This window comes from Vulpes vulpes, chromosome 12 (genome assembly GCF_048418805.1).
Source record: "Vulpes vulpes isolate BD-2025 chromosome 12, VulVul3, whole genome shotgun sequence".
NCBI lineage: Eukaryota > Metazoa > Chordata > Mammalia > Carnivora > Canidae > Vulpes > Vulpes vulpes.
Window position 1 is genome coordinate 153,414,402 of NC_132791.1, and position 23,362 is coordinate 153,437,763.

The following is a 23,362-nucleotide window of genomic DNA, read 5'->3' on the forward strand; positions in this document are numbered from 1 at the left end:
TTGGCTGTGACAGTTTCTCAAACTTCCCATGGTTTTGATGGCCTTAGAAGTTTTGAGGAGTACTGATCAGATATTTTACAGAACATCCCTCAGTACTTCAACTAGGCTTTGTCTGAGGTTTTTCCTCATGATTAGGCTCAGGTTATAGGTTTTGGGGAGCAAGACCACAAAGAGAAAGTACCGCTTCATCACATCAATCAAAGATACTTATTACCAAGACATGTCACTATTAATGTTGACCTTTGTCACCTGGCCAAGATAGTGTTTGTCAAGATTCTCCATTCCAAAGCCATTCTTGTTCACTCCATTTCCATACCATACTCTTTGGAAGGAAATCACCAATCCTAGCCCATACTTAAAAGAGTGTGGAATTTTGCTCCACCTCTTTGGGGGCAAAGTGTTTGTAGAAATTGTTTGAAATTCTTCTGCACCAGAGATTTATCTATTCTCTCTCATTTATTTATATATTAAGTCACATATTTATATCCATATAGACTTGTGAGTTCATACTTTAATACTTTGTGTTAAAATCTAATGCTATTTTCTTTATTTTGTTGCCCAAATTGTTGTAGTTTTGACTGATGAAAGCTCTTTCCATAGGCTTTTATGTCTCTTTGATATACCCCATTATTTTGTGTGTTTTTGCTTTGTTTTCTTTTAGCACTTTCGTACTTTCTGGTGCTATAAGGTGCCTCAAGCTCTAACTGTATATCACCTCTGCAAGGCCTAGAATTAGCTCTTCCTCCAAGGAGCCCTGGTCCCTTTTATTAGAGGGGATAATTTTTTAATGTCACTTTTCTTCTTACTTTAAGGACTTATAATGAAGATATTAAGAATTCATTATGAAATTGTTAAACAACATGACAGTATAGACAATTTGGTGCTACAGAGTAAGCAAAGATTTATTTTAGTTCCTCCTAATCGCCAGATGTGGTACAGGTTGTTTAAAGACACTAAGATGATACGAAATACTGAGTGCTTCTGGTAGACAAAATAGGCAGACAGAGGGTGGTACGAAGAGCAAGAAAGAGAGACACTCAATTCAGCTGTGGGATTAGGGAGAACTTTCTGAGCTAGTAACATCTGAACTGAGTCTTGGTAGGTGAAAAGGAATTTGGGATAGAATTCACAGGGTAGCATTCCAGGAAGAAGAATGATCTATAATAAACCCACCAGGAGGTAAAACAGCCCCATGCAGGAATGGTAAGCAGGCAGTTATTGCCAGGCAAGGATTAAGTAGTGTGGGGTTGTCAAGAAAGACAAGGAACTCGGTCTCAGCGTGTTGTGTATCTTCTGCTAGGTAGCATGAACTTCCTTGTAAATGACAGGGAAAGAGGGAGTGACATGATAAAATGTGAGTTATAGACAGATTGCTTTTGACACAGTGCAGACGACAGGTGGGAGGTACAAGCCAAGAAGCAAATAGACTAGCTAGGAGGAAACCAGCAGGAGTCCAGGGGAAGATTTTAGGGCCCTAAACCAGGGCAGTGGCAGTTCAAACTAGAGAAGTCAGTATATATTAAATTGGCAGGACCTGGAGCTTGAGAAACAATGTCAGTCCTGCATTTCTTTTCTTTCTAGGATGAACAGTCTGAGTCCCAGGGCAATAAAATGAAAAGGAGAATGCTCTAAAGAGAAGTTCATGAATATGACTAGAGCACCCTGCGTTATCAATCTTAGGAACCCAACTTTGCCAAAATGGGGGCCAAAATAAAAGAATCTTAATATTCATCTATCACTTTGGCAGCAGTCATAGGCAATAGTTATCAAATGCAATTATTGGTGTATCAGAATGAATATGTGATTTGGAGCCAAACAAGAAATTCTACCAAAATTGAATTGGACCTCTTCTACTGAACTGGCCTGTCTTGCCTAGGTCTTCATAAGCTTTAGTTTCTCATTGATATAGTGGGAAACATAATCATACCTACATCTTGAGGTTGTAATAAAGGCAAGAGTTAATACATACCATGCTCTTGACTCATAGATAAGGGCCACCTATTATCATTAGCATAAAATTGTTTAAGATTTATTTCTTGCTTTCTCATAAAATTCACTTATTCAGCTACCTTTTGAAGATAGAGTTTACCATTCCTTCTTTGCAAGAAATTTAGGCACAGAGAAGTAAAAGAGCTTCTCTAAAATTAAAGAGCTTCTAGAACAGATTTTTGAATTGTGAGACCAGGATTCACTGTACTCTGTTTTTATCTGACTAAAACTTGTGAAAAAGAAAGCTAGTCTTCACTTAATCACTTGGTCTCTTCATTCAAGAAATATTTGTTTATGGAATGGAATATTACTCGGCCATCAAAAAGGACAAAAACCCACCATTTGCTTTGATGTGGACAGAACTGGAGGGTATGATGCTGAATGAAATAAGTCAATCAGAGAAGGACAAGCATCACATGGTTTCACTCATACATGGAATATAAGAAATAGTGAAAGGGATTATAAGGGAAAGGAGGGAAACTGAGTGGGAAAAATTAGAGAGGGAGACAAACCATGAGCAACTCTTAACTCTGGGAAACAAAGGGTTGTGGAAGGGGAGGTGGGTGGGGGGATGGAGAAACTGGGTGATGGGCACTGAGGAAGGTACTTGATGGGATGAGCACTGGGTGTTATACTATATATTGGCAAATATAATTTAAATTAAAAAAATAAAAAAACAAATATTTACTTCAAGTACTCTTCTATGGCAAACCCTGTTATATGATCCGGATAAAGCAAGAACCAGATAAACTCCCACCTCATGGACTTGAAGAGATATACAAACAAATAAAAAGAGAGATAAAACATGAGCTAAAAAACACCAAAGATGAATAAGTGCTATGAAAAAACATTAAACTGGCATATGCCTAACCTCCAACATATCCTCTATTGACCCTGCTTCAACTATTAAATTTTTCACAAGTGACTGCCTTCCTCCAAATGGGCTTCTTTCATTTTAAGACCTGTGTGTTGTCCTCTTGTTGTGCAGAGAGAACTTTGAGAGGTGGAAGTCAGGCAAATTGATATAGGCAATAATCATTCCTAAAAACACCAGCAGAAGTTGTGCCTCAAGTTGGGACCCAATGTCTTAAAAAGCATGTATGGTTGTTGGCTTACATAAAGGGAGGAGGTTAAAATGCAATTATAAAGAACACAGTAGGGGAAAAACACAAGTTAAAAGATGTTAACTGATTTCACCATGAATAGCCTTTGCTATTGTTTTGGTGTCTTTTCTCCAGTTGTTTACTCTGTCACTTCACGAGAACTCAGTATATATAAAATTTTTCATCCTGCTTTTCACAGAGTATTGTTTCCAATTTTTTGATGTATCAGGTATCTATTGCTGTGTAGCTACCTCATCATTGGGATATATCATCCTAAAACAGCTTAAATCCTTAAATGGCTTAAAATTTTATTTATCATTTTTCATGCATCTAATTGGGTTGTTGGGTGGGTTCCATGGCTTCACTTTGGGCTCATGTAAACAGAGGCTTTCAGCTTAAGTGGAAGGTCAGCTGAATGTGAAGGTACAAGATGGCCACATTCACATACCTGATTGTTGGTGTCAGCTAAACATTGAGGTGTTCTCATTCTCCTCAACACCCCTCATCCTTGAGAAAGTAGACTGGCTCTCTTACATGGAAGTCACAGAGTGGCATGCCAAGAGGGTCAAGAACAATCCAAAATCTCTTGAAATCTAGGCTCCGAGACAAGTGAAACTTAGCTTGTGCCATACTATTTTGGTTGAGACAAGTCACAAGACTGGTCCAAAAAAGGGATGGAAAAATAGACTCTACTTCTGATTGACAAGAGCATTGAAGTCTCCTTAAGATATAAGGATTTGTGGGTGTTCATCGACAACAAGGATTACTGAACAATACGCTACAATAAACATTGTTATATACACTAAGCTTTATGTTTTAGAGTCTAAAAGATTATTTCCTTAGGATAAACACCTAGGATTTAATTTGCCAGGGGAAAGGAGAAGATGCATTTTTAAGGCTTTTGATACACTCATACTTTCCAGAATGTACTTAGGTGACACTCGTCGTCTCTGCTTTCTAAGACACAGGAAATTTAATTGGTCAAGCCCAAATTAAAAAAAAAAGTTAATTATAATGTTCCATCTGAATTAAAGGCAGGATTCTTTTCTAAAGGAATAAAGCAGCTCAGTTGCAATGAGCTGGATATTTCTATGTCTGATTAAGAATAACGTTCTTCTTGGCATAAATGAAATCTTGGGTGAGAAGTTGGAGGCAGACCAGATTTCAGATCCATCTACCAAACAAATCCCTTGTGATTTGAATGCATGAATTTGTTGAGATTTCCTGATGGCTAACAATATGCCTTCATGTTAGCAATGACAAAAAAACTAATAGCTGGGCACGGTATTAAAAAAAGGCCTCTTTTTCATGTAATTGAATTCTTCAATCTTGCACTGCATTCATTGAGAAGAACTCTTGGGATGAATTTCTTTGAAATCTATGCTACTGATTTTATTTTCTGATATGTTGACCTTCTTCATCTTGAGACATGTTGCAAGATTGGCAGGCTTCGTTTTCTGTGCATCAGATACAGTGAAAGCTGTGTTAAGGCTCCTGCCATTGAAATGTATTCAGTGTGGATGCTAATGAAGAATTTTAAAGCGATCTAGCTTGGTGCATTCCTCTCTTTCTCATTTCTCTGGAAGGGGGAAAAATAACATCTCCTTAGCAAAGAGAATTAAAAAAATAATGACCACATCTCTCATTTAGAACTTAGTCTAGTTTTCAGCTCACTCTGTTCTATTTTGAGAAGCAAACTATAAATCTGTATCAAAGATGGTGGTGATTATTGTTTTTATTATTAGAGAATGGATAAATATCTTGCTGGTAATTGCCCTGTCTAAAAGTCCTCCACATGCTTCAACTTACACAATGTATTTATTTACCATTCATCAGGCATAAGCAATATGAAAAATGCCAAGCTAGACATTGGCAATGTAAGTATGAATTAGTTATGGCCCCTTCCTTCAGAGCAGCTCACAGTCAAGTATAAAGGGTGGACATGAACCAAATGACTGGGGTAAGCCTAAAATATCACCTAAAAAAGTACCCAAAATAAGAATGAATGAAAGATAATTATCTTTCATTCAACCAATAAACATAGTGAGGAATGCATTCTTTATTCACATGTCTTAACACATTTGCCACAATCTTTACCTTGTTTCTCTAGTTTTTCATCACATGCATCTGGAAAAACCCTACTGTGGGAGAAACCCAACCAACATTTTATTTGCATATATGCCTACACCAGAGACTGATATGATTGCTAACCTCAAAAGGACCTACATCCTACAGTCTGTTTCATTTATTGTATCATTTATATGTTAGATTCTATCAGGGTCTGAGGAGTCAACTCAATTCTGACACTATCTATCCAGAGATAACATCAGATATCACAGGTTAAGGGCTCAGTCCTACAAGTCTCCCTCCATGCCCCACTTCAGATGTCACTTGCAAGCCCAGATTGGTACCTGTGCTTCTGACTCACTGGATATAAATTGGAGATTCCCACAACCTGCTTCTTGGATTTCAGATGCCATTTCTGTAAATCAGAGGTTCTGATGACTTCCTTATCCAGGTCGATTAATTTGCTAGAGCAGCTCACAGAACTCAGAGAAACACTTTATGAACTAGATATCTGGTTTATCATAAAAGGATATAATACAGGAACAGCCGAATGGAAGAGAAACAAAGGACAATTTCTGTGGGAAGGAGGTAGAGCTGCCTTGCCCTCTCTAGGCTCGTCATTCTCCTGATATCTCCACATATTCACCAACCCAGGAATTCTCTGAACTTGGTCCTTTTGGGGTTTAATGGAGGCTTCATTATGTAGGCATGATTGATTAAATCATTGTTTCAACCTCCCAGAGGAAGGAGGTGGGGACTAGAAGTTCCAACTGCCTAATCACTTGACTCCGTTGGCAACCAGCCCCAATCCTTAGGTGCTTTCCAAAAGTCACCTCATTAATATAACAAAAGACATTTAGGAAACCCCAAGGGTTTGGGGAACTGTGAGCCAGGCACTGTGGACAACGACCTAATACATATGAGAAATACATTTTGGTCATCTAAATGGACAAATACATATTTCATATAAATCACAATATCCCAGACTCCAACAATTTCCAACTTTTTCCACTCCAAATCCTCAACCCTTTCCCAACCTCCCTCCATCACCTATGACTCTCAGCAAATGACCACTTCCTACTTTACATGCAAAGTAAATCTGGAAAATGAGAAGCCCCTTACCTTCCTTCCACTAAACATACAAATCCACCTACATCTGCACCTCCTACTCTCTTTCCCTCCTGTTAGAACAGAGGAGAATGGCCCTGTTCCTTTGCCAAGTCCAATTCCTTTGCATTGGCTTTGAAACATGTCCTTTAAAATGGCATTTCTTCCCATCAACATTTAAATATGCCTGAGTCCCTTCAGTCTTTTTTTTTTTAATTTTTAAATTTATTTATAATAGTCATACAGAGAGAGAGAGAGGCAGAGACATAGGCAGAGGAAGAAGCAGGCTCCATGCACCGGGAGCCCGATGTGGGATTCGATCCCGGGTCTCCAGGATCGTGCCCTGGGCCAAAGGCAGGCGCCAAACCACTGCGCCACCCAGGGATCCCCTTCAGTCTTTAATCAATAAATAAATAACCTTCCAGAGACCCTCACCAACTATAACATTTTCTTTCTTTCCCCTAACCTCACAGCTATTCTCCTCAAAAGATCTGTCTTTTACTACCATCTCCATCATAAATCTCATTATTCTCCCTTTAGCCTCTTCTAATCTGGTTGCTTTTTGCATCATTCCACTTGAATGGCCTTTACTAACATCAAGTGGCCTCAATGTTATCAACTGCAGAGGGCCCCCTCAGTACCCATCTTCCTTTACCTCTCTGCCATGTTTAGCATTGCTGATCACTCATCCATGGAACACCCTCCTCCCTCAGGCACATTGGGACACAATTCTGGTTTTCTCACTTCTTGTGGACACTCCTCCCTTCCATACTTGGCCATTAAATGATGGAATTTCTTAAAGCATCACTTAAAGCATCAACCTCTCTGAGACTGTTCTGCACTCCTTAAACCCCTATAACCTTGCAGACCATCTAAAACTACCCAGATGTATCTCCAGGACAGAGCTTTCCTAAGCTCCAGATTTGTATTTCCTGTTATTTTATATCTGCACTTAGATGCTTCGAAAGCATCTCAAATTTGGCACATCCAAAATAGCATTCATGACCTTGCCTTCTTCCAGGATTCTCCATCTCTTTGTCACTACCTTTCATCCATTTGACAAGTGAAAAAAAGAAAGGCCTGAGAGGTATCTTTGATACATCTTCCTCAATCCTGATCCCTGGCCAGTTCTATAAAGTCCAATTCTAAATTCTGTTCCATCCATTCTTTTCACTTACACAGTCTCCACCTTGGTAGGAGCCACTTCCCCTCTGTGTCTATGGTTGTGGCCTCCTGACTAATCATTCTAATTTCCCTTACCCTCTTCCACTTCATTCTCCAAACCACCACCAAACTGATCATTTAAAAATACAGGACTTGGGGATCCCTGGGTGGCTCAGCGGTTTAGCGCCTGCCTTTGGCTCAGGGCACGATCCTGGAGTCCTGGGATCGAGTCCCACATCAGACTCCCGACATGGAGCCTGCTTCTCCCTCCTCCTGTGTCTCTGCTTCTCTCTCTCTCTGTCTATCATAAATAAAATAAAACAATAAAAATAAAAAATCTTTAAAAAAATAATAAAATAAAAAATAAAAAAATAAAAATACAGGACTCAATGTATCACCTCTGTGATTAAAGTCCTCTACTGGCTTTCCCATGGCCCAGAGAATAGAGGCCAAAATATTTAATATATCCTAAAGAGTCTCATCCAGTCTGACTTCCACCCACTTCCTTTCCTCATCCTTCTGATATCTGCCCACTACCACTACCCCTTCCTGCCACAAGAACATATGCTCAGTGTTTCCTCAATTGGAACACTCATCCTCTACCATCTTCACTTAGTTTAAACTTCTCCCATCCAGGGTGCATATAGAAAACCCCATCCAGGGTGCATATAGAAAATTAGCTTCTCAGGGAAGTCCTCTCAGAATCTCAAGACTAGCTCACCTCTGTAGATTACATGCTTCCACCATAAACTTCTGCAATTACTTATGCAATGTCTGTGTCCAACACTAGACAAGAAACTATTTTGGCAGAGAGGAATGACTTACTGAGTTACACTTGTTTTCCCAGCACCTGTCCTTTAGTGCCTGGTATGTAATAGGCATTCAACAAATATTTTCATTAAGCACCTACTATGTGCTAGACACCATTCTGCTAGTAACACAACGATGAACACAACAAATGCAGTCACTATCTCTGATGAGACCTGCATCATCATGAAAGAGACATGATATTAAATAAGTAAATAAATACATAATACAAGTGCTATGAAGAAAGCTAAGTGCTATAAAGAAAATAGAGTAAGGAAATTGAGAATGTTAGGTAGTGGTGGATTAGGTTCTTTTACTTAGAGTCTAAAGAGGCTAATTTTGATAGAGAAGTCCTCTTTTAAGAGGATGTTTGAGCAGAGACTTGAATTGAGAAAACAAAGGATCAGGAGAGGAGCTTTCTGGACAGAGGGAAAGCAAGTTCATCAGAGAATGAGCATGTTTGAGGGATGACTAAAAAGGTCCGTGTGGAAGATAAGAGTAGGGTCCCATCAGCAGAAAGTGAGGCTGGAGAGGAGGGTGGGGGCAGATCGCATGATACCAGAAAGTGTTCTCATATGAGGATGCCCTCCTCAGAGTCGGACACAATATTGGGTGAAAAATACTGAAAAATGTATGTTTTCAGAGTTCAGACCTCTAGGCTCCAATCCTAGTTCTGTCACCAGCAGTCGGTGGTACAAAAAGCAAATCACGTTCTCTCTGTTCCTCAGTTTCCTTGTATGACAAATGAGGGTTGAGGACCAGCTTATCTCTAATATTCTCTCCAGATCAGAAATTCTTTTTTCTTCATAATGAACATCATTTGATAAGAAGAACTGGGTTAAAGGTCAAGTCTGCCACTTGATTTTGTGCAAACTACCTTTTCTTTCTGAGTGTATTTTAGTGTTTGAAAAATAGGAATAGAAGAGCCTCCTCTCGAGATTGGCATGCCCATCAAAAGACATGATGGATGTGAAAGTTCTTTAAAGTGGTAACATGGTTACAAGGTTTATATATAAACCTGTAGCTAAAAATTCTTGAGAATTTATGGTATAGCAGGTACTGTTATAGGTACTGTGTATGTGTTATTTTTTCCTCATAGCCATCTCAGGAGGAAGATCTATACAAGGGAGGCCAAGAGAGTAAAAAAATCTCAAATTCCCTCAGGCAGTGAAATGGCAAAGTTCATTTTGCATCCAGATCCAGTTGGCATCAAGGCTTCAGGGCTCCTCATTAGAATATAGGATATATATATATATATATATATATATATATATATATGTGCAGGGGTGGGGTGAGGAGAGGAGGAACTGTTGGAAATCAATCAATCCAGCATTGTTGATGTAAAAGAAATTTAAATGATGCCATATTTGTATTTCAATAAATACAATAAATTCAATAAATTAAAAAATTCAATAAATAAGACTGCTTGAACATAATCTACATCATAATAATATTTTCCAAATTCTTATTAATTAGAGAAAAACATTATGTGACCCAGAGTGCATCCTGGTACAATAGTCATTCCTTCGTTCATGTTTTCACTTGCATATAGAGCACCTACTCTGTGTCAGGTCCCACTGTAGTTGCTACTGGGACAGAAATGAAGAAGGAAGTTTCCCTTGAGTCAAGGACCATGTAGTTTCTAAAGTGGGGTGGAGGGGGTGCTATTCCGCTAGACAGTTGGTGTAAGTGGCTCCATATGCACTGTTCAAGGAGAACTGAGGGGATGCTGAGCATACATCAGGAAGCACCCTGCACAAGAAATGCCGCTCAGAGCTCAGATTCTTATGAAGATATGAAATTCACCAGTGCTAAGAAGAGCAGGATTATCATCTCTCTTGCTCGGGACCCTATACCATATTACATAAACCCTAACATACATATTTATTCCACATTTTAGTATCTGGGAAATGAGACTGCATCCTAGATTATGGCATTTTATAATCGCTGCTGGCCAGCAGGCAGTCTTCATTACCTCTACTCATGCACTTGGTCAGGGCTCATACAGTCATTGCTTCCGCTGAGTTATGCACATTGCTGTTGCTACATGTGCTCGGTTGGATTGACAGTTAAAGGATCTTTAAAAAGATTATAGTATGATTCAGCTTTGAAATGAAAAGTTATTTGTACTCGGAAAAGCAGGGAACCAGAGAAGTGTGATATAGGATGCAAATGCATCCAAGAGACTTTTCACTAAGTATAAAATATAAATTCTAAATGACAGGAAAGTATTGTCATAACTTTTAAGTGGCAGTGTCTTTTTTTCCTAGTGGTACATAAAATAATACTATACCTTATAATTGATATTTCCTGGGTTAGGTGAGTTGCTGAATTTAAATTAATCCTGGCAAATCTTGTATTTTTAGAAGCCATATTGCCTCACATCAAGCTTTGGGCCCACTTTAGATAATCCAATCTCTTTCGTGAACTCCTGCCTTCCTAACTCTATGGAATTTATCCTTTGAACCTATGTCCAGGACTACGTTTTTTTTCCCCTACTGAAATGGCACTGTATTAAAGTCAGCCTGGTGTTCCAGGCTGTTGAGAATGACTCCAGTTGTGATTCAGCCATCCCCTATATTAGCCACAGCTTGTGTCTTCCATGTTGACGGTTCCTGGTCACCCAAGGATGATCTTATTATCTAAGCACGTTATTTATAAGAAATTTCACAGCTGAAGCAAGGTACAGAATGACCTCCTGGAAAACAAGAGCGATTAACAAGTTTGGAGCAGAGCCAAACTTGAGAACAAGGTTGTTATTGGCATGATTTTAATCATGATAGACAATTAGCCAAGCTTAATTATATTGAGACAGAAAACTAGAATGAGTGGCAGTAATGAATTTCTCTGGGAACTCTCCTGTGTCTCCAACTCAAACTGGCTGACCTATAAAGTGTGTAAAATGATAAAAGATGTTTGCCCACATGTACAAGCTGTGTTTACCTCGAGGAGCAGTCTGTGTGGAAAAGGGGTCTGGAGGATGTTTTTCTGTGGGGAACTCGTCACAGGACACACATGGAATTCCTGAGTTCCATTGGCATTTTATTTTTCTTTTTTGCTTCAGGAAGGATATGCAGAAGAGAGGAAACATATTTTAGCTGAACTTGGGCACATTAAATGTTAATGTGATTATGTAGCTAGGGATTCTTTAAATGTTGCCTGTGGCTGAAGTATTACTGTAGTTGTGTGTTAGCATTTTTTGGTGTTTTAAGGGCTTAATATTTTCACTGACTATGTCAAGCCCAAACAGAACACTTGAAACTTCAATAGAATCAGAAAGTGATTAGAATGTAAAAATTTTTTTAACAATTTGACACTCTTCGCCTCTAGGTTTAGAAATGGAATTTAGAAAGAAACTCTCCTTAAGTCTCTAGCTTCTTTTTCCATTATGGATTTTAATTGACTTATTATAATTAAAATACAGATGAAAGAAAAGTTGCAGGGAAGAATTGAAATCTCATATAAGTTCTTTAAGGGTTCACAGAGTATACTGATATTTATACTCACACCACACACACCCACACACCAACACAGCTGGGAAGAGTCAGCTTGACTGGTTTTAAAGATGAAGCTGAGGTTCAGGGTTGAGGACTATGTCAAATACACATAAAGCTTCTGATTCCAAGACAAGGTTTTAAAAAAAATAGAAAGAAGAAAGAAAGAAAGAAAGAGAAAGAGAAAGAGAAAGAGAAAGGAAAGAAAGAAAGAAAGAGTAATAAAGAGAGAAAGAGAGGAAGGAAGGAAGGAAGGAAGGAAGGAAGGAAGGAAGGAAGGAAGGAAAAGGAAAAATGGAAGGAAGGAAAGGAAAGCCTTTAAAGCCTTTGGGATCGGTTTGTCCAATGTAATGGGCTTTCCTCAGTTAAAAAGTGAAGTCAAATGGATGTATGGCCAAGCTGTGAACAAATATGCCTGCCTTGTTCCTTCTCTCTCTTTCTTTTCTTCATCTTTCCTCTCCCACTCTGTTCTACTCTATGCTTTTACTGGATAGCTCCTGTATTTCCAGGAACAGCAGCTGGTGCTAGTATTCCATTCACATCCTGTAATGAATAAAATATCTTGTATCATTTTGCACCCTTTGTAGGTCTGCCAGTTTGAGTTGGAGACACAGGAAAATATGATACAAAACGTGATCTCATACACCCATGCCCATAACAGCATTATTCGTAATAATAATTCCACCGAAGGGTAAAAGCAATCCAAATGTCCACCCGTGGATGAATGGATAAACAAATGTGGTATACACACACAATAGAATATTAGTCAGCCTTAAATAGGAAGGGAATTTCTAACACATGCTACAGCATGGATGAACCTTGAGGATGTTATGCTAGGTTAGATGGAACATCACAAAAGAGCAAATACCTAGCCAAGCCAAATTCACGGAGATGGGAAGGAAAATGGTGGTTATCAGGGGCTAGAAGGAGTAGGGAATGGGGAATCATTGTTTGATACTTACAAAGTTTGAATTTGGGGAAGATGAAAAAAGTTCTGCAGATGGATGTGTATATACTTAACACCACTGTGCTATACACCTATAGATGGTTGAAATAGTAAATTTTATGCTATACATATTTTGCCTTAAAAAATTCGATCCTAGATGCCTGGGTGGCTCAGTCAGTTAAATGGGCAACTCTTGATTTCAGCTCATGTCATGATCTCAGGGTTGTGAGATCGAGCCTGTGTTGGGCTTTGCACTTAGTAGGGAGTCTGCTTGAGATTCTCCCCCCCTCTTCCTCTGCCTCCTCTCTCTCTCTCTCTCTCTCCACACAAAACTAAATAAATCTTTAAAAAAATTGATCCTGCCCTGCAGTGAGTGCCCATTCTGCTTTAACGTCTTCCTGTATGCTACAGTATGACATGCTCTGCGACAGTGGGAATCACGGGACAGCCCGAGGACATAGAGAAGAGTTATAATACAAAGAATCAACATGAAGGGTAGGGAAGACTCTGTGAGGGCTGTGTGGCATATGCCTGAATTAAGTCTGAAAGAAATTCTACTTTCTCCAAGCAAGGTTGAGGGGCAAAGTGGGGTTCCATGCAGAAAGCTGCGAGTGCGGAAACAGAGTGGCTCAAGAAAGCAGGGGATGGTCAAGGAGCTGCTGAAAGTCTTTGGTGGCTGGACTCCACAGTTCAAGGACATTTAGCTACTGTGATGATACACCTGCCCTTCTTCCTCCCGGAGAATTAAAGTGACTTGCTCATTGGGTCAAAGACATGTTTGAAACCTGGGTCTTTCTATTTCAAAAGTCCATTCTCCTTCTACTACCCTAGACTTTAGAGCTGTGCTGTCAAATATGGTAGCTATTTAAATTTAAATCTTACTTATTAAAAGTAATAATCCAGGGACCCCTGGGTGGCTCAGTGATTGAGCATCTGCCTTTGGCTCAGGTCATGATCCCATGAACCTGGGATCAAGTCCCACATCAGCCTCCCCTGAGGGAGCCTGCTTCTCTCTCTGCCTATGCCTCTGCCTCTCTCTGTGTCTTTCATGAATAAATGAATAAAATCTTTGGAAAAAAATAAATAAAAGTAATAATTTGCTTTCTCAGTCACACTAGCCACATTTCAAGTATGGCTAGTGACATTTCAAGTGTTTTTAGTGACCACCCATATGGACAGCACAAATACAAGGCATTTTCATCATTACAGAAAGTTCTACGGAACACCCTTGCTGGAGAGTTTACAAAGAAATTCCCTGCCTACTAATTTATTTGTGTATTTGAAAATCACATAAAATTCTGGTATCATTATTCTCATTTTGTAGAAAAGGATACTGCAACTTAGAGAAGCTGGCATACATCACCTGTGGTTTCACAGCTATCAGGCAGTAATGCTGGACCACAAATCCCAAGCCCTGTGAGCCCAACCTCAGTACACTGCATTAATCCATAGCCTCCTACCACCTTCTGCTCCTGCTCAATCTTGAGGTTATTCTTCCTAAATGGCCACTTTCTAGCAGATCATGCACATGGCTTTTCTTTGTCACCCGGAGAAAACACAGATCCCTTAGTTTGAAAACCAGGATCTTCCACAATTTGTAATAAATACACTTTGCAGTTTCTTCCTCTTCCTTTTCCTCTTTTCCGGACTCTTTCATGGCTCCAGGTGCAGAATCTATGAGTTATGTTCCAGTCTCTGGGTTTTTGGTGTCCCAGATGCCCTTCTTTCTGCCTGTTGGTGCTTCATTTCATGTCAAGCTCCATTCATCATTCACATATTCTGGAAAATCTCCCTTGGCCCATGTCAATCTGGGCTGCAATGAGGTCCTGTTCCTCTCTTGCCAGGAAGCATCTCATGTGTTACCTCATGGGAAACTATTTCCCTGTTTCTACAAGATGTCACTTTGTTTTCTCTTCCTACTGGTGAATGAACGAGTGTGACATTGCCCATGTAGGACCCTACAGAGACCGCATTTCTCATCTTGGTGAACCATTGGTTCCAGCATGAATCCTCTTCTGTAGCTGTTCTCAGCTCTGCTGTTGTTATTTGTCAAATTCATTTTATCCACATTTGCTTGACTGCGGCTTCACCTGCTACGAACCAACCATTTTACCAGGCGCATTTACATTTTTTTCCCTATGTTATCTTCTGACAACCCTATGGGAAGCGTATTGTTATTACTATTTTACCCAAGCGGTAACAGGTTCAGTGAGGATAGATGAGTTCCTAATTCACAGAGATGTGAAGTGATAGAATCAGAATTTAAACCCTGGCCCATCTAGCTCCAAAGCCTATGTGTCTTTCCTTGTTGCAGAACAAACCTTCTCTGGATGTGGTTAGACACTTCAGGTTATGACAGTGAGTATGTGGAGCTGTGTCCTTCCCATTTCTGAATAACTCCTACCTGTATGTTATAGTCCACACACTCTAAATTAGAATCTATTACCAAATTTTGCAAGTTCCAATTATATTGAGTCTCCACCTTGGATACAGTTGGCATCTGATTTCAGCTAATATGGGAGGTGGGAGGAGTGCACAGTTCAAAGCCCTTGCCTTGGTCTGAAGCTGCTTATTTGTTTAGACACCATCCAAATAGCAGTAGGCATGGATTCTGACTTTTTGTTAAATGGATTATATTTTCTATTAGAAACCTGGTGGCTTCTTTAGTTATCGTTAGTGGATTCTCCAGTTTATGAGATGAAACCCGAACAAATGTTCTGCCGTCGAACATGACAGTTTAGGAGAAAACAATCACAGGGCAACTTTATGGCTTGTGACTTTATTTTTAATTTCATAAAAATCCTAGAGAACTGAAAAGTTCAAGAAACCCCAGTTTTCATGGAAAACTGCAGCACTTGGAATTACACTCCCTAAACTGATTGGTACTGCTGCAGCATGGCAGGCAAAGTGAGCACTACGTCAGGAGTCAGAAAGCCCAAGTCCTGGCCTCCTCTCTTTCACTAGCGACTGTGCACTCTTGACATTGTCACTTAGCTGGACCTCAGTCTCCTCTTCTGGGCGAACACAGTAACATTGAGGAAATGGGTACAGTAATAAATGAAGGTTTGAGAGAGATACTCTCAAAGATTTTCTCCCACACTCATGGTTTATGAGTAATTGTTTCAATTTAGTTGCATTTATAAAAAAAAACAAAACAAAAAAACTAGTCTGAGTAAGGAAGAAGGCTTGTATCTTAAAATACACTATTTAATTAGTTTAACCATATAAAGAAAACAATCGTGCAATTCTGTTCCACTTAGCAAGGGTTTCTTGGTCCTCTGGTAGGCAAAAGAAAGGCCCTGGGCCACCACTCCAGGACTATAGCAATCAGATGTAAAGGCTAATTGTCGAGTTCAGACACACATGTAATGAGACCATAGAACTGTGGGATCATGGGTGATGGAGATTTAGGAGCCTGCTGGGGAAAGATGGAGCCCGCCTGAAGGATTGGGGACTTATGACAGCTCTTTTGAAAAGGGTTTCAAAAAAAAGAAAAGAAAGAAAGAGAAAGAAAGAAAGAAAGAAAGAAAGAAAGAAAGAAAGAAAGAAAGAGAAAGAAAGAAAGAAAGAAAAGCATTTCAGAGACCAACTATTTCCTAATTTCCAGTCGCTCCAGAGATGGTTTAATGCTCCTCTTTGTGATAAGAAAGTTTGACTACCAAGTAGAGACCCTGCAACATCTCAGATCTGCCCACACCTGAGATCTGAGATAGGGAGGTGCTTTCTTCAGGACCCAACTGTGCTTCTTCACTATGTACTTAAGAGCCTGGCCTGGAATGTTTGTTTGGTATTTTTTGTTTTTTGTTTTTTAAGATTTTATTTAATCATGGGAGACACACAGAGAGAGACAGAGACAGAGAGAGGCAGAGACACAGGCAGAGGGAGAAGCAGGCTCCACGCAGGGAGCCTGATGTGGGACTCGATCCCCGGTGTCCAGAATCAGGCCCTGGGCAGAAGGCGGCGTTAAACCACTGAGCCACCCAGGCTGCCCTGTTTGGTTTTATTTTGCAACTTTGTATCTGCCTCCACACAAATAATCTATGTTGATCTGAAAGGCCAATGGCTTTTTCCTAGCAATGCCCTGGAAATGAAAGAACCAATTGCAGCACTCATGGAACTGCAGAAGAGCCTAGAGGCAACTTACTGTGACCCGCATTTTTAAAAATTAATAATTTGGAGACCTGGAAGATTTAGACAATTTGCCCAGACTGACATCAGATAAGATAGCAGGAGAGTGGGACTGGCATGTGAGTCTCCCAGCCATGGGCCTGTGGTTTTATTTTTTTGCTACTGTAAGTTTGGGATGTGCCTTTTAACAAGAGAAAAAATAAAAAATAAAAAAATAAAAGCTTTAGTAATAAGTTTTTTGTTCTAGCATGTATTTATCACCTTTATGTTTTGAAAAATGTATTATTTACATTTTGTAAATGAGGAAACTAAAGTTTAGAAGCCTAAATAATTTGCTCCAAATTAATAGCTAGTGACTGGCAAGAGAGTCTAGCTAGAACTTTGACTCTCTTATAACATCTAGTAGTACAGCACCCAACCAATTTTCAAATATGCATGCCAATTAACTCAGCAATCCCATCCTGAGTCAGCCTTTTACACAGAGGCATCCACTGACCCATTAGAATAGCTGGATACTGGGGCGCCTGGCTGGCTCAGTCAGTTAAGCATCTGCCTTCGGCTCCTGGGATGGAGCCCAGCAACAGGCTCCCTGCTCAGAAGGGACTCTGCTTCTCCCTCTCCCTCTGCCCCTCCCCTTCCTCCCCTGCTGCTCGGGCTCTCTTGCTTGCTCTACTCACTCTCTCTCTCAAATAAATAAATAAAATCATTTTTAAAAAAGAATAGCTTTATATCTACAATAGAAATAAAAGATGTGACTTTTGAGTACCTGTGTATGAGGATGCTCATTACAATATTATTTAAAGTGGTAAAAACAAGGACATAACCTCAGTGTTCTTCAATATAGCAATGGTTAAATATATTATGGCAATTTATATAATGGAATATTATTCAGCTGTTAAAAGGTTGTATTGATTCTATATGTACACCAATCTAAAGACATGTTCATGATAGACTATTAAAATGGGAAAAAGGAAAGAAGAAAGAGAAAGAAGAAAGAAAGAAAGAAAGAAAGAAAGAAAGAAAGAAAGAAAGAAAGAAGAAAGAAAGAAAGAAAAAAGAAAGAAAGAGAAAGAAAAGAAAGAAAGAAAGAAAGAAAGAAAGAAAGAAAGAAAGAAAGAAAGAAAGAAAAAGAAAGACCAGGGGCAGCCCCGGTGGCTCAGCGGTTTGGCGCCGCCTGCAGCCCAGGGTGTGATCCTGGAGACCCGGGATCGAGTCCCATGTCAGGCTCCCTGCATGGAGCCCACTTCTCCCTCTGCCTGTGTCTCTGCCTTTCTCTCTCTCTGTCTCCCATGAATAAATAAATAAAAATCTTAAAAAAAAGAAAGAAAGGAAAGAAAGACCAAGTTGCAGAGCAAGGAATATGTTGTCATCTCTTATTTTGGAAAAAAAAAAAAGGTATATTTTTATATAAAAGTTATATGTATAAAATAAAAATATATATGTATATATATATACATATATGTAGCTTAAATATATATATTTAAGCATAGTTTAAATGAAGATAGATTGTTAACAGCAGACTGCTGCCATTGTTTGCCTGGGATGGATGGGAGAGGCAAGGCCAAGCCTGAGTGCTTCAGTGCATAACTAGGAGTTGAGAGCCAGAGACACTAAGAGTCAAGTGCCAGAACTAGAGCAGATCTTGCTCCAGAGGCAGAGACAAGGTCTGGAGCGGGGTGGGAGTCCCGCCGAGCCAGAGCAGGACCAGAAGCAGTGAGGGAGTCTGGAGCGGTTGCCATGGTCCTGCTGGCAGCCCAGAGCTGAAGATGGAGGCTGGTAATGAGGGGTCACATTAAACCTCTCTTGGTACCCCAGCCAGGGAGGAGTGAAGAGGAACCAGCATCTGCACTCTACCATGGGTCTTTCCGCCTCCAGTCTGGGTCCTCCTCAGCACCCCTGAAGTGTCTGGACTTGTGCCTGTCGGGTTCCTGGGCCGCTGGTCCATTTGCTCCTCTGTGTGCCTCCTGAGGGAATCTGGATTTAAGTTCTTGGAGCCCTCGGGTTTCAGCCCTCTGCACCACTCCTCAGGACCTGTCCCTCACATTTATGGAATCTTGGAGGGCAGAAGCCTTCTCCTTTCTTCTTCCTTCTCAGAAATTCTTGACACTCCGCCTAGCCTACATCTTTTTTTTTCTTTTCTTTTTCTTGTTTTTTTGTTTGTTTTTTGTTTTTTTTTTTAAATTAAATTAAATTTATTTTTTTGTGTGTATCCTTTTATTGGAGTTCAATTTGCCAACATAGAGTATAACACCCAGTGCCCATCCCATCAAGTGCCCCCTCGGTGCCCGTCACCCGGTGACCCCGTTCCCCCCCACCTCCCCTTCCACTACCCCTTGTCCGTTTCCCAGAGTTAGGAGTCTCTCATGTTCTGTCTGCTCTGATTTTCCCCACTCACTTTCTCTCCTTTCCCCTATGATTCCTTTCACTAGTTTTTATATTTCCTCTATGAGTGAAACCATACGATGGTTGTCCTTCTCCGACTGACTTACTTCACTCAGCATAATACCCTCCAGTTCCATCCACGTCGAAGCAAATGGTGAGCCTGCATCTTTTCTTACATTCTGTTCCAGGAAGGGATGCTGTCTCTGTCCCCTGAGCTCTTCCTCGTCCAAGCCTCCCGAGGAGTAGGAATTTTCTCTGCATCTTCTTCATTGTTATACCTGAAGTGATCCCACTGGCTTACCGTTAACAGTTTTATCATAATTGATCAGGAGAGTAACAAAGAAATAAATTAAGGGGAAAAATCTAAAACTATTATCTTAGTCTTTAGTTCCCCAATCCCTTGCTTCTGTGAGTAAAATTCCCCTCAGGCCCCCACTTTTGGTATGCAGTTGATTACCATTCCAGAAAGTTCACACTTCCCATCACAATGAGGCACTTAAGTCAGTTACAACAGGTATGAATGATTTTGCTTGTCAAAAATCAGCTCAACAGTCTACTTGCCCCTGAGTCCCACCTATGACAGCCCTTTGGGGGTATTTCTTCCCCGAAAATAATGGAAATTAAAGTTAGCATCCCTCCATTGGGAATCTAACATTAAATCTTAGAATAGGCAAAGCCAACTCTGAAGACTAGCAAAGCATGTTTAATACACATGCACTAAATAGCCCAGACCAAATCTGGACTTCAATTTGGGCAATAGCAACATCCCAGTGCCCCTCAACGTTAATCAAATGTTTGTAAATTGCTTGTGGTTGGACTGTGCTTTGGGATTGTATGATTTAAAGCTATCCTGAGGAATCCTCTGGTGCTACAACTAATTAACCCTAATTCATCTGTTTTGTACATCTGAATTTACCCCTAAAGATGGAGTGTTTGGAGAATAAAAGAGTAGAAAAAGTGCAGTTAATTAAGGAAGGCTTCCTGGAGGGGGTGATCTAGGGCCAAATCTTAGAGGGACAATAATCACAGGTCCTGTAAAGGAATGAAAGGAGAAATGCAGCCAGCTTCAGTGGGGGGCAGCCTTATATCCCAGCAGCAACAAACCTTCCCATGAATAACAATGGAAAATGTCTCTTGTGGATATATAGTCCTTTTACAGCTTACAAAGGGCTTTCTGGTGCATCATGGTGATGACGACAGCCATGAGGATTTACTGAGTACGCACAGTACACTAGTGCTAAGTGAGTAAACACACTTTTATGGTTATCCTACCAACAGCCCATTGAGTTTGGGGTCACTATCCCCTCTGTACAAAGGAGGAAACTAAGGCTTAGGCTGCTGTTTAAAGTCATACGTAGTGTGTGGAAGTCAGCTGATAAGCAGAGATGCGAAGGTCTGAATTCACGTTTACCTGACTCTGTGGTTCTAATCATAGCATCCTCCTGGGGCTCAGAGCAGGAGGGGAAAGGTGGTCAGTGCACTGCAGACGATTAGGCAACACGAATTCCAATAATGTCTTCCCCACTAGCCAATGCCAAGCATTCCCACCCAGGGATCCCTGCAGAGCACTTTAGAGAGTACCTCCTTTGTTCATCCTCGGAACATTCTGACACTGGTGTCAGTTCCCACTTAATCATCAGGAAATTTAAGGATCAGAGAGGGGAAGTAATGCAACCAGAGTTACCCTGCCAGGAAAAATGTGGAGGTCCCCCACTCCGCAGGTGTGACTACAACGAGCAAGATCTTCACTCCTGCTCTCTCCCATGCACCAGGCCTTGCCCTACACATCTGGGAGCCAGCATCTATCAGCAGGCATTCTTGCTCACCACCTAGAAGCAGAGTCAGACCTGGAAGCAGCCTATTTCAGACCAGTAGCCTGGACCAGGGATGCTCTGCTGAGCCTACGGGTTTCCAGGTTGGCTTCTGTTATCACTGTCTTATAGATGAGAAGGCCAAGTTAGCCATGGTGTTTGATGCATTCAAGTTGACAGAAGCTGTAAGAGGCAGTGTCAGGACTTTATACCAAGTTCAGTCTCCCAGCCTCAGCAATCAATGCCCCCTCCCTTATACTCTTCTCGTGATTATCTAGAAAATATAAAAAAAAAAAAGTTTGAGACAATTTGTGTACTGGCATTGTTCAGACAGTTACACACATGACACCAACCCCTGGAGCCAGTTCTCTCCTTCTCTCTCATTCTCAAAGAAACCCTTAGGATAAACTTGAAGTTTCCTGCTACCTCCTGTCTCATGGCTGTTCATGTACTGTCTCCTCTGCTGGCTGCTGGCTCTTCCTTTTGAGATTTTAAATGCTATGGAAGTTCAGGGTTCAGTTCTGAGCCCTCATCTCCATCTGCTCTCTCCCTGGGGACTCTTCACCAGCCACTTGGCTTGAAATGCCATTTATATGACCGTGACTCCCATATATATGTCTCCCACTTTGACCTCTACCCTCAGCTCCAGACTGCCTACGCCACATCTCCACTTGATAGTTTAAAGTGTCCTAAATAGAACTCTTCAACATTATCCCAAGCATACTCCTTCCCTAATCTTCCCATCCTAGCAAACGGCAGCAGCATTTGAACTCATGCCAAATAAAACAATCTCGCCTCAAATTATTTCTCACCGTCTCTAGGTGTACTGCACTAAGCAAGCCATTGTCTTTTCTTGTTTGGACTGGACCATTTGGACAATTGCCATCAGCTGCTCCCTGGCCTCCTTGATTCCTCTCCTGCTCCCTATAAGCTGCCTCCTACGGAGCAGCCAGAGGGATATTTATAACATGCAAATCAGATAATTCACGATGCCCAGCCCCCAAAACACATATTCAGAAAACTCCGATGGTACTCATCACATTTAAATATAGTCCGGGGATCCCTGGGTGGCTCAGCGGTTTAGCGCCTTTCTGCCCAGGGTGTGATGCTGGAGATCCGGGATCGAGCCCCCCATCGGGCTCCCTGCATGGAGCCTGCTTCTCCCTCTGCCTGTGTCTCTGCCTCTCTCTCTCTCTCTCTGTGACTCTCATGAATAAATAAATAAATAATAAATAAATAAATAAATAAATAAATAAATAAATAAAGTCCAGACTACTGACACAGCTCCCGAGGCCCAGGAGGATCCAGCCCTGGATTATTAATTTGCACTGTAGCCCTTCTCTCTTGCTCTGCTCTGGGTCACTGACCTTTAGGCTATTCTTCCAACACTTGAAGCTTGCTCCTACCTCAGGGTTGTATCCTATTGTTTCCTGCCCAGAAACAGTTCTTGCTGAGATCTTGAAGAGTGTGCTTCTTCACACCCTTTACACTGATGCTCAGATGTGCCCACTGCACCCCTACTCCCATCTTGTGCATTTGTGGCATCTTGTTCTTCAGGTCACAATAGCATGTGTCACCATATGAAATATATTTGATTGATTTTTCCCACTTCACTTCTAGAATATATACTTTATACAGGCTGGGATTTCCTCCATTGTCTCCACTGCCAAAACACAGTGTCTAGAACAATGCCTGGTATATAGCACTCAATAGAAAAGTTGAATTAATGAATTGATTATTCTTTCCAGTCATAAAAATAATACATGTTTATGACAGAAAATTCAGAAATAAAGGAATAAAAAAAGAAGTAGACATTTTGGTATATTTTATTCCCGTCTTTTTCCTATGCAAATTTTTAAGTTGAGATTATTAGGTGCAACCAATTTATATTCAACTCTTTATGCAATTCTCCACATTGTGTCCAATATTTCACATAACATGTGCTTAATAGACATATTTTTTTCTTTCTATCTTGATTTCCTTCCTGAAAAACTCTTACACAAGTACCCACTGTGCATGTGGTCTGCGTTAAATAAGACGGTGCAGTGTCTTTAAGAGACTATGTACACACGAGCAAATTATTAACCTCTTTGGACCTCAATGTCTTTATCTACAAAATGGGAACAATAAATCCTACCTTGCCTGATTTATAGCATTGTGCAAGGGTCTAACGAGGAAATGAAGCAAATGCCTCATTAGATATTGGCATGCATGTCTCTTTTTCAGACTAGCACTGTACAAGCGGAATGAAAGTTACAGGAGAAAATATGACACCACGTAATTTGTGAAGCAATTTGAAATTTGTGCATAAAAAGCTATTGGCAATTGTTCTGTGCTGAGTGAGACATGTCCTAATGTTTGTAT

The 23,362-nt window shown here is 40.5% G+C and overlaps 1 protein-coding gene across 11 annotated transcripts in view; it reads left to right on the forward strand.

Moving 5' to 3' along the window:
- DAB1 (DAB adaptor protein 1) overlaps positions 1-23,362 on the forward strand; it is a 1,107,850-nt gene that overhangs the window by 629,258 nt on the left and 455,230 nt on the right. The gene's annotated exons all lie outside the window — the stretch shown is intronic.